Below are 12,008 nucleotides of genomic sequence, written 5' to 3'. Positions count from 1 at the left end.
GCCATATTTTGTAGCCAGTTTGCTCCATTCATGTGGCCTAGCATGAGTCACTTTCCATAAACCAGATTTGGAAAGTAAATATAAACGTTTGTATGTCCTTATCAAGAGCCACCTAATACACATCGGTTACTGCAAGGACAATGCAAGCACCACAGCAGTTATTGCTAAGAAATATACCAACAGCATGACCAGTGGGAAATTCCAAAAGACAGACAGAGCTCATGATAACATTCTGTGATTTGGACCTTTGAAACGTTCACAGTAAAGGGGCAACTGATTTTGGGTTCCATCATTCAATACCACCATTGGTTAATGCTCACTGGTCTACTGAAGTGGTCATTTGAGAGATAATCTAATCTGTGCCTAATAAATCACTAATCTCAGTTCTTTCACAGAAATCTCTCATTTTAAGTCTTAATAGTTGTTTTAAGCCACTGAAGCCTTCTGCAATAAGGTATTGAGATTTAATTATTTTTTCATGCCCTTGCTGAAACCTGGGAGAATTACTGTTAAGTCCTTGAAACTGTAATATTATTCCTCTTCTTTTGCTTTATTATATGCATATATAATGCCTCTGCTTTGTTGTATAATTTGTTTTTAGAAACTTTAGTGAATTGTATGTTTAAACAACATTTCTGGATTGCTAAATTCTTGAGGAAATCACACACAGTGGAACCTTGGATAGACACAGGAATGTTTTTCCATAGCAAACACTTCCTTACCCACAATAGGTGGTTGCTCATGAGCATATCTGCAGGTGAGGAGTCCTTCAGCCAGTTACTTGATATGTCTACTCCCACCTGTCCTTACCCCCCATGAACGGTGTAGAATCCAGAGAAAAGAGTTGTGGCACGCAAGAACAAGGCAGAGGAATAGAATCAGGAATATTAATGGTTTAATGACATAGATATTATTTACAGAGAGGCAAGTGCAGACTGCTTTCCATGCTCTTGCTGCTGGTTGTTTGTTAGCCCCACCTCTACTCCAGAACTGGACCAAAAGTAACTAAAACAACATTCAAAAGCTGGCCTAGATCAATGAATTGATTAACCAAAACTACTACAAAGGACTGCAGCTGTTTGGCTAGCTGGAGAGGCTCAATTTCAAGTGGCTGGCTTCATGTCTGCAATTCTACTCATGAGCAAACAACCTGAGCTGCTTAATGATCAGCAGCTCTACTGTCATGGAGCCATGCCTAGGTGCCAAGGGAGACAATGGAACCTGTTTTGAACGCAGGAAAGGTGGCCAACATACTGCACAATGGAATGCTTGCAGTGGAATGTAACGTTTGCACAATTGCACAAGAGCAAAATGTATAACAGATGTACTGTTGCACAATTCAATTTGTGCAGTATTTGAGCTCATGCAACAGCGCTCTTGTGCAGCTGTGCAACCATTACATTCCGCCACATGCGTAATGTTGTACAGTATGTCAGCCAGTATCTTAGTGTACTAGCATGAAATGTCCTTTTCATGCCTTGATAACACTGGCTTTTCTAGTGTACATACATTCCACAGAGGGGCACACTGCTGTGGAAAGCCACACATGCTAATAACAGAAACCAAGGCACTAGTTTTCATACTGTATATGTGATGGGAACAAAATGCCATCTATGTTCAGTAAAAATGACCAACAAACACTGGAGTATCAAAAATTCCCAATCCTTATATCCTCACACTAACACAGGGATCTGTTCCCAGCCAAAATATTGGTATGGGAGCAAACAGTGATGCTGCTATGGTATTCTCCACATTCCACACTTGTATCATGCAGGGAGAGTTTTCCTGTGAGAGGGGGTAATGCAAAGCTGAACACACCCATACCCACACCTTACAATCTGAAGTAGTACAAACAGAAAAATATTTCCCATTTGTTAGTTGATTGTAGGAGTTGGCTCTGTTTGACACATTTCAGCACAACTGTTTTTGTGCTGCTAAAACCAGTTCATAGGTTTGTGCTGCCTGCTTGCAAGATGGCCTGGATTTGAAGGCATCTATTCTAGTTGCAAAAGATTAGATGTTTGGTTCTTTCTTCAGTACCTCACAACTCCATAACAGATGCATCTCATTTCAGGTTTCTGCAGAAGCGTGTCTCCTCTTTTTAAAATTGCTGAAATGTTGATCCAACTTCTGAGAGTCAATTCTGATACTATATGATTTTTGTTAAGAGAGAGGGAGAAAGATGATCATGTGAGCAGTCTTTTTCATGAGCAGTGTAACATCAGGGCATCCAACTCATGCAAGATCATGCCTTCTGTTCTGCAAACAGGAAAACAGCCACATTGAAATCTACAAGACTAGTTAATGGAAGAGAAGGGGTGATCTTGCATGAGTTAGTTACTCTGATGCTGCATTACTAATATGAGCAAATCTCTTATGTGAGCAAATCCACAATAGAACTGTGAGAATCGATTACACCTTTTATTGTAGACCTTGAAGATGGAGGTTACATTATTAGGTGGAGGAGGGGGAAGCTACAGAAGGGAGAGGGATGAAAAGGAGAGGATCTAGTTGGGGGACACAATGGCCTTTAGTGTGGAGGGAGAGCATCAATTAAATACCAAGTTACACTGTTAGTTTTCAGAGCTAACATACAACATTAAAATATGCAGAACACCTCAACTTGTTTTGGACACTTTAAGAGAGAAAAGAAGAGGAAGATGTAGCATACTGCCTGTTAAAAATTGGCTTTATTATCTTTGTTCTTGACAAACTGGCTGCTATCCAGGAAGATGTACTTACACAGGCCATGCAGAGATGAGCAGGGCTGCCATGGAAACCCAAGAACCACAGGGCTGATGGAAAAGGTGAGGGAAGGCATCGCCTAGTTACCATCACTTGGTTGCTGTTCTTTTTAAGCCAAGGGTGCCTATCTGCTTAACATTTCTCTCTCTCCTCCATATCACAGCAGCATATCTGCAGAAATGTTCCAATAATTGAAACATAATTGAGCCTCAGCCATTGTGAATGCATAAAATCAACTGCCATGCAGAATTTATTTCCACTCCTTGGACTTTGCCTTTTAGATACACTTTGACCCCACTATATTTGTACTATATTTGTAGCCTGTCCTTCATTAAGGAGATCCTACCACATTTAAAGGGCAAAATTTAAAGGCTTAAATATTATCCACATAGAAACCCTGTGAAGTACTAGGTTGAGAAAGAGTATCTGGTCAAAGGTTAGACTGTAAGCTTCACTGTTGATCAGGGACTTGTACCCAGGTTTCTCCAGTCTAAATCCAACACTCTTCCCTTCGTTACTGTCCCTCTCCCCTCCCCTCATTATTATCTTTATTTGATTTTATGTATTTTTATCTTGCCTTTCCAGTCAATGACTACCCAAGGTGGTTACCAACACATAAACCTGTGGATAAACTGCAGAAAGTTATCTGATGTTGTTCCTTGGAAAGAACCCTCAAATTTCAATTTGGTGACATTTTGGTAAGCACTAACATGTAACTGCTAGAATGAGTTACTAGAAAAATGGCTGTCGTGATCCTGAGTATGATGCATGTGGAGAGGCACGTTGAATGTAAATACTGTGAAGGAACCCTGTCAATGAGAGCCGGGTCAAGGGTAGAGGGCAAATTTTGCAGCAACTGCAGCAGTCACTCTCTTCTCATGTAATCCTGCATATGTTTAATAAACGTGTAAGAGGGGGAAGGCCACACTCACTTGCCCCACCCTCTTACACTTGCTCCACGCCTCCTGTCCAGTGCTCCCGCTAACGGATTCCCAGATGTTTTGAGGCACAAGTGGGCTAACTTGTGAACTGTTTAACTGATTTGGACCAAATTTGCTACAGCTGTAGGGACACATAGGGACTCCTCTGTGGTATAGATTGTGATGATGTCATCTAACCCAATTCAATATGGCAGACATGTAAACTTTTGAGGTGCAAGTGCACTAACTTATGGACAGTCTAACCGATTGGAACCAAATTTGCTACAGCTGTAGCAACACACAGGAATGCCCCAATGGTGTAGTTTGTGATAACGTCATCCACCAAGGTGGTGGACATGAACTTTTGAGATGCAAGTGCACAAACTTGAGGACTGTCTAACTGATTTGAACCAAATTTTGAACTGCTGTGATGAGTGACACACAGGGACACCTCAATGGTGTAGTTTGTAATGATGTCAGCCATCCCGATCCAAGATGGTGGATGCATGAACATTTGAAGTGCAAGAGATCTAACTTGTGGACCTTGATCTGAACCAAATTTAGTTGAGTTGTAGAGACAGTGAAAGGAAAGTAGGCTGATTTTTCCTCATAGGAATAAATAGTAGTCATTCACCTATACTGGAAGAAAAAAAGGTGTGCAAACTACTGAGGTGGGGATTAAACCAGCTCCCTTTCTCTGGTGACCTCTGCCATTGAAAACCAAGCTTGTTCTTCTCTGTGTAGCTGCCCTCTGAGTTCTTCTTCTTCTTCTTCTTCTTCTTCTTCTTCTTCTTTTTTTTGTCACCATAGGGTGTGATGGACTGTTGGGGGAACAAAAGGTTGAGAACAATATTTTTATATATGGCTAATGACTGCAATAAACTGACCATTCCATAATCAAAGCTGCTCACAACTTTGCTGATAAGGGTGTAACATCACTACAATCACTGCCAGTGGTTTTCTTTCTACTGTGTATCAAGTGCAGGTGCAACGTTCCTGAAATATTAATATGAAAGAATATATTCATCCAATAAAAGAGGATAAATAATTCTCACTACTGTTATTATTACCAGTGGTATAATCATTAATATGGGGCTTATGATATTCTGTTTGCAGTGGCAATTACATGTTGTGTACTATGAGAATTAAATTTATATACAAATATAAGTAAGTAAGTAATGTATGAGAATTCCTCCCCTTTCCCAATGGCAAATGGGGCATGTACTAGCAATGGTAGCAGCGGCAGCAGCCACAGCAAGCTTCTCCTTCTCTCATCTTCTGAGAGTGAAAGGTGGAACAGCGACTTTCACCACGGCATTCCTCCCATTAACTAATGGAGAGCATGGGAGGGAGAGGAGCTGCCACCGAATCTCTCAGTAGCGGCTCCTCCCCCCATTTTTTAATGGACTTTCCTTCATCACCACAGGGGGCTCGGTGAGGGAGTCCATTTGCTGAGGATGGGGAGAGAGGAGGGAACAGCACCTTCTCCCACCTGCCTCCCTATCAGCAAATGGGAATATTTCCACCTCTGGGTGAGACTCCCATCTGCTGATGGCAAGTGGGAGAAAGCAGCAGCAGCAGCAGTGCCAAAGACTCACAGTGATAGCCTCCCAGCACCCCCCACCCGCCTTGTGTTCTGGAGACTGGAGGTTTGGCTGTGGGCCCTTGGGCCAGTGTCCCCCTTGACCAACCTTTGAGGCACACTAAGATGGACAGAATCTGGCTATTATCTGATCAAAGACCAGGCCTGACTTGGAAGCATTTATAGCATAGCCAGATCAGGGAGTGAAGCCATGCTGGCTCCTGGGAGGACAATACTGCCACTTTGTCATCTGGTCTGCAGCCTCTCATGACTCTCTAGGAATATCTCCAAAGACTGAATAATATTGCTCTCAATCTTTTCCTCTCATATCAAAATGGATTAAAGGAATTCACGAGGCCAAACATTTTCAGTTAGTACAGCCTTGCAAGCTAGACAGCACAAACTATTAACCCAGAAATCTATTGTTTGCCTACACATATCTATGACAGTCATTTGTAGCATTGCAGAAGCTATAACAAACAACTTTTTACAGAACTATTTTTCAGCTCATAGAAAACCAAAGGCCTGGAGGCCATTCCTACTCATCCTAAAACCTGTTCAGGTATTAAGCCTGAACCCAGGTAGAGGGCAAGCACTGAACCCGGGGAGAATTTCTCTGTGCATTCCACAGTCCTGGCTGGTGGAGGATCTAGAACATAGGAAGATGTTCAGAACTTGCCTCTGCAGACAAGTTATAAATGTAGCATAGTAGGGGGCATTGCCATGTAGCCTTCTATCCACGTAGGGGCTGCATACCTGAACAGGAGTTAAATGAGTGGCTTTAAGGTCAGGAGAGCGGATCTTGTGGTAGCAAGCATGACTTTTCCCCTAGCTAAGCAGGGTCTGCCCTGGTTGCATATGAATGGGAGACTAGAAGTGTGAGCACTGTAAGATATTCCCCTCAGGGGATGAAACTGCTCTGGGAAGAGCAAAAGTTTCCAAGTTCCCTCTCTGGCATCTCCAAGGTAGGGCTGAGAGAGATTCCTGCCTGCATCCTTGGAGAAGTCACTGTCAGTCTGTGAAGACAATACTGAGCTAGATAGACCAATGGTCTGACTCAGTGTATGGCAGCTTCCTATGTTCCTATGTTCTTACTGAGATGGCAAACCGTTGTCTGGGCAGTACTATTTCAGACTGCAGGAAGGAGCTTACTTGATCAGAGCGGGGCCCGGCATGAGGCAACATGAGGCCATGGTCTCAGGCAGTGAGTGTGCCATGGGGCAGTGAACGTGGGCACCCCACCCTGCCCCATTGCAGGCGTCCCCCCTTGCCCTTTGCCACCACTTCATCCCTTGGCCAGTGAGGGGGCTCCACAGCTGCTGCCTTGGTTGTAGATGGAGTGTGATGGAGTTTACATCCAGTGGCAGCCTCTCCTTGTCACTACTGTTGTGCTAGCACCAGCAGCTCTTTCTCATCGCCCCCACTTTCAGTAGCAGACTTTCCCACCTTATCTGTTCCATTTTGCTGGTGGCGGGGTGGAGAGAAAGCTGCTGCTGGTCACACAGCAGTGGTAGAGAGGGGAGGTTGTTGATTCATTGCTGGATGCAAGCTCTGTCCCTGCTGCTTCAATGCTGACCTACAACACCAAGCAGTGGCTGCAGAGTGCCCCAGAAGGCAAGGCAGGGGAGGCCACTCTATGGCAAAAGGCGGTGAGCTGATGCAAATCCTTGCACCACATCAGGGAGAAGGCTGAGCTAGAAGCCTTCTTGTGACATCTAGTTTTCTAGGTAGGGGAATATCTGGCATGAAATGTTCGCGTGAGCTCCCAGCTGCACTCTTTTTCTCACTGAGAAAAACTTCAGTGAGAGCTAGGCAACAGGATGCGGAATGAAAGGGATATGATGGGGTAGGCCTGTAAGCAGAGGTTAGTAGAAATCAGTGGGATCATTCTGAAATCCAGGGAGCTATGCCATTAAGGCCAACCAAAGTTCTTGCCCTTGAACACTGGGGTGATGTGGGGGATAATAATTCTTTTTTTGCTTGCAAACTTGCCCTGGAATCCCCTCTTTATATCAGGCAGGCATTAATCTCATTTCCCAGTCATACTGTGTCTCCATCAATGCATTATTTAATACTAGAAAAGAAACTTTGCTGGCTACCTTTAAATCTTTTCCAACGTCTTATTTGATTGCCACAGGAATTCTGCAAAGAAATCATCTAATTTACATAGAGTCACCCAGAGGTTAATTAGTATATGAAGGTAGATTTCCAAAAGAGTGTGCACAAAAGAGCAGCTAAAAGCAATTCATGGCTTAATTTGTTTTATATATAGATCCACACACATGAACCCCTCTGTGGGGGGAAAGTATCTTGGTTATCACCTTCTTGGTTGGGGGATTTATTTTTATTTTTGCTTTCAAAAAGATAAATAAATTTTTGAGAAAAAGGTTGCGGCACTTCTAATTTTGGGGGGGAGTAAATCCCACTGAAATAAATTACTTCTGAGTAAATTTGGGTAGTATACATGTCATTGTCCCAGGAAGACATTCATTGCTCTTTGTGAATGTCATTAAAGTGTAAGGGTATTAACATCCCTTCAAATTAAAATTTGCACCATGTCAATGTGTGATATTTGCCAGTTGGCCTGCTATAACTGGACAGCCTTCAGGGGCTGCATTAAATGAGAAAAAGGGTATCCTCTATTTTTTGGAGTATTCCCTGGGAGAACCTGTATATTTGCTTATTATGAGGTGTAAACACATAGCCACAACAAATGCTCTTAAAATGTCCAGCTGTTTTGCAAGTTCACATTGGATACATTTATGACCTGGGAGTTAAATCTTGCTGTAAACCTTCCTTCCCTGCTTCCCCATTCTAGGGGTGTGTATGAATCATGATTTGAAGCTATTCGAAACACATCCCCAGCACCTTCAAAATGGAGGAGAGCAGGTGATCAGGGCCACCAAGAACGGGTTTGGGCCCCAGTGAAATTTTTTTCAGGCCCCCACTGCAAGGCCCCCACGCTGACACTGCCACCATGAGTCTGCCACTGCTGCCACCACGAGGCCCTCCTGCTGCTACTGCTGCCACAAGGCTGAACCGCCAGTCTTCAAAATTTCTAGCCACCATGTGTGTGGCTCGTGTGTGGGGGCACACACACCCCGTGGTGGTAGTGGCGGCAGACAGAGCGGGAGCAGCTGCTGAGCTTGACCATCCAGCCCAGTGGCCCTTGAGAGCTGCAAGGCGCTCCAGCGCGCCTCCGCAGTTTGAATAGAGAATAAATGCTCTGCCTGCCGCTGCGGCCACGGGGTGTGTGCTCGGCTCAACCCCCACCCCCCAGCCACACACATGGTGGCTAGAATTATTTAAAAGATAGTTAAAATAATTATATTTATTTATAATGCTCTTTATCACCCCAGGCACCCTTCCGGACCACCGGGCCCCGGTAATTTGTACCGGCTTCCGACCACCACCACCACTGGCTCTGCAGGTGACACCTGCTCCTCTGCTGCTCACTGCCACTTCCTAAATCGATGACGCTCCTCCCAGCTCTCTTTGTGCGCTGGTGTTTCTCTCCCCTAGCTGCCCACACACAACGCCAACACGCACATGGCTTCTGAACGAAAGCCATGTGCATGCTGGCGTTGCACAAAGGCAGCAGGGGAGAGTGCCACTGGTGCACAAAGATAGCTGGGAGGAGTGTCGTTGATTCAGGAAATGGCAGTGAGCGGTGGAGGAGCAGGTATACATCTGCTCTCCTCCATTTTAAAGGTGCCAGAGATGTGTTTTGAATCTCGCTTCAGATCGTGATTCATGCACATCCCTACGCTATTCTCCAATCTTTGGATTCTGTCTCTATGAATATGAAACAGAAAGATCCCTGGCATCTCTGGAAAATTTAGCTCCATTTAGATGTCCAGTGCCATATCTTACCATCATTGCAGATACCCTCATTATTCCTGACTCTGGGTGCTGCTTCTCACATTTTTCAGCAAACAGCTTCTATCACACACCATCTTGGAAGTCCTCTCTACCTCACTTGTGAGTAGCTTTACAAAATACATAAATGACACATCAGATCCGCAAAAGCTTGTGTTTATAATAATATAAACAAACTGAAACAGAAATAAATCCACTTCCAAAAGCAGCTGCTTTGCTTTGCATTATAGGAAGGCTGCCTTTGATGCTTCATGTCTTTGAGACCCTTGATTTAATATACAGCATCTTCCGTGAGAGGGTCTTTGGGACGAGGTCTGGGAAAGAACTCTCCTTGCGATCTTGGAGAACTAAAGTAACTTGTGGATGATGCTGAGCTGGATTAACCACTGGTCTGACCCAAGATGTGGCAATTTCTTATTTAGGACAACTTTGATGTTACTTTCAGAATAAGAACAGTCCAGCTGGATCAGGCCCAAGGCCTATCTAGTCCAGCATCCTGTTTCACACAGTGGCCCACCAGATGCCTCTGGGAAGCCCACAGAGAAGAGACGAGGGCATGCCTTCTCTCTTGCTGTTGCTCCCCTGCAACTGGTATCCTCTGAGGCTGGAGGTGGCCCATAGACATAGACCTGTCCTCCATGAATTTGTCCAAGCCGCTTTTAAAGCCATCCAGGCACATGCTGCACAATTGTGTGCTTTTTTAAAAAAAAGTTACTTTAAGTTGACTTATTAGATTGAAATCATGTTGGGAGCAGGGTTCTTTTAACCCTACCTCCCCCCAACCCAGTTCTGACTTGGATCAGGTCCCACGGTGGCTGATTTTTGTGCTGGAATAAAAGCTATAATTGACATCAATTGAAACATTTTTCCTTTTGCAAATAGCAGCTATCAAAAGAGGCAGGGGAGCTAGATCAGGACCATGGCAGGTGCAGGGTTAAAGCCCGCATCCTCCTATAGTTCCAATCTATGAGGGCCCAATCCGGTTGCTATTTAAGTTGGAAGATGCTTGCTATGCACATGTTTAAAGTAACACATAATTGACTGTGGCGGATATAGGGTAGTCAAAGAGGAATGTAGCATGGAGGGAACATTTTGCTGTAAATCAGTTTAAAATGAGCTATGTTGAGCCTACTCAGCATTTGCTACTAAATGACTCCTATTGTATCTGAAAGTTGGAGCAGCTGGTAGATGGTAGCTCTAGTTGCTAATTATCTGGGTTTTATTTGTATTAGACTTACCAAACCATTACTGATCACATTTTCCAAGGATTGAATTGCATGTTCTTCTTTTTTTTAACCACAGAGTTGGCGGTTAATCAACTTTTAGTTATTGGAAGAAAAAGCACCAGAAAGGCCCACCTTGCTGAAACACAAGCCCTGTTCCTGCAATTCAGAAGCAAGCCTTGCAAGGCCACCTAACTCTGCTGTGCTTCTCGTCACATTTGAAGGGCAAATTTTTGGTACAGCTTAAACTAAGATCCTAAAAGTGGAGGTGGGAGTGGGTCGATGGGATGGCCAACCGCAAGTTGTAGAGCAACCCCTTTAAAGAGTAACCACTCTTAAGATGGTCATCTTGCAACCCAGACTGAATATCTCCCAAAGCAGTGGCAAATAGGCAGCTACTGCTCCTTCTGCCCAACATTCCCTCTTGGGACCTGTAATAGGGATGTGCACTGAACCGGTCTGGAGGCCCTTTATGGGCCTCTGAACTGGTTCAAAGAACCGGTGGTTCTGCCAGTTTGATGGCAGTGTGGGTGCCGCTTTAAGAGCAGGGGAGGGTGCACTTACCTCTCCCACTGCTTTCCCCCGCTGGCGTCCATCTTTTGGAAAGTCCATCAAGGTGGCAGCATACCTCCCTGCTGCCCCATTGCCCCTGTCTTCTGGATATGCGAACGCCGGCAACTTCCGGTCATATCCAGAAGACAGGGGCAACAGGGTGGAAGGGAGGTATGCTGCCACCCCGATGGGCTTTCCAAAAGATGGATGCCGGCAGGGGAAAAGCGGTGGGGGGTAAGTGCACCCTCCCCTGCTCTTAAAGTGGCACCCCCCCACCTTCGAGCCTCCCCACCGCAGTTCCGTGCACATCCCTAACCTGTCACTCTGCACTCTATGGAGAAGAGGTCTGGGACCAGGGAGGAGATGGGCAAGAGGATACCTTATCTTTCACTGCCTCTGGAGATGTAAAGCTCTATGTCCAGTGTCTAGGTTACAAGGTATCAAACTTGAAAAGTAGACTTGCAATCTACAGTGCCAAGCTAGAAAAGATCTTGCTGCCCACTTTGGAATGATGTGATCTTGGTTCCCAATCACGTCAGGATGAAATCCATTAGCCTTCAACTTTCTGTCCTGATGTTAATCCACAAGGCAGTGGTGAGAATCAATTGTGGCTGGAGATGATGGGAGTTGTAGTTCAACAACTGCTGGGGGCCAAGATTGCCCACCCCTGTCTTAGGGCTACATGTGGTAAATAATGGAAGAGTCCACATGAAAGAAACAGCTACTGATTTTTTTTAAAGCTCTCCCCTATTACTTTGAGTTATTGCCCTGTTCTTGAACGCTGTGATCCTAAGCTACTGGCCTGTTGTCATTTCATCACCCACCCATCCCTAAAGCCTTTGCACTCCTGTCACTTTCTTTATGCTTATCTGCCTGCTTGTTGGACACACTATAATAGACTCCTTTCAGATATGAATGTAAATGAAGCTCCTCAAATTTGCCTTCAAGTGTCCAGGGACGACATCCCTTGTCAACCACAGAAGGTTCAAAAGAAGGTTATACTGGCTGCCTAGGCAGGTTGCCAAGAAGATGTGTACAATTCATAATTACTTCTCATTGTGCTGACCGCTGCCGAAGCAGACACACAGGAGATAAGCCAAAATCTCA

General features: G+C 44.7%; 1 long non-coding RNA gene across 1 annotated transcript; it reads left to right on the top strand.

Moving 5' to 3' along the window:
* Window positions 1-2,737: 2,737 nt before the first annotated feature.
* On the top strand, window positions 2,738-10,880 carry LOC128352073 (uncharacterized). The gene is made up of 3 exons (XR_008320193.1): window positions 2,738-2,807; window positions 3,331-3,443; window positions 10,429-10,880. It is a non-coding gene; the product is annotated as an uncharacterized LOC128352073 (long non-coding RNA).
* The last annotated feature ends 1,128 nt before the right edge of the window (window positions 10,881-12,008 follow it).

This window comes from Hemicordylus capensis, chromosome 3 (genome assembly GCF_027244095.1).
Source record: "Hemicordylus capensis ecotype Gifberg chromosome 3, rHemCap1.1.pri, whole genome shotgun sequence".
Lineage (NCBI taxonomy): Eukaryota > Metazoa > Chordata > Lepidosauria > Squamata > Cordylidae > Hemicordylus > Hemicordylus capensis.
Note: the sequence above shows the minus strand (reverse complement) of the source record. Positions and strands in the feature narration are given on the sequence as shown.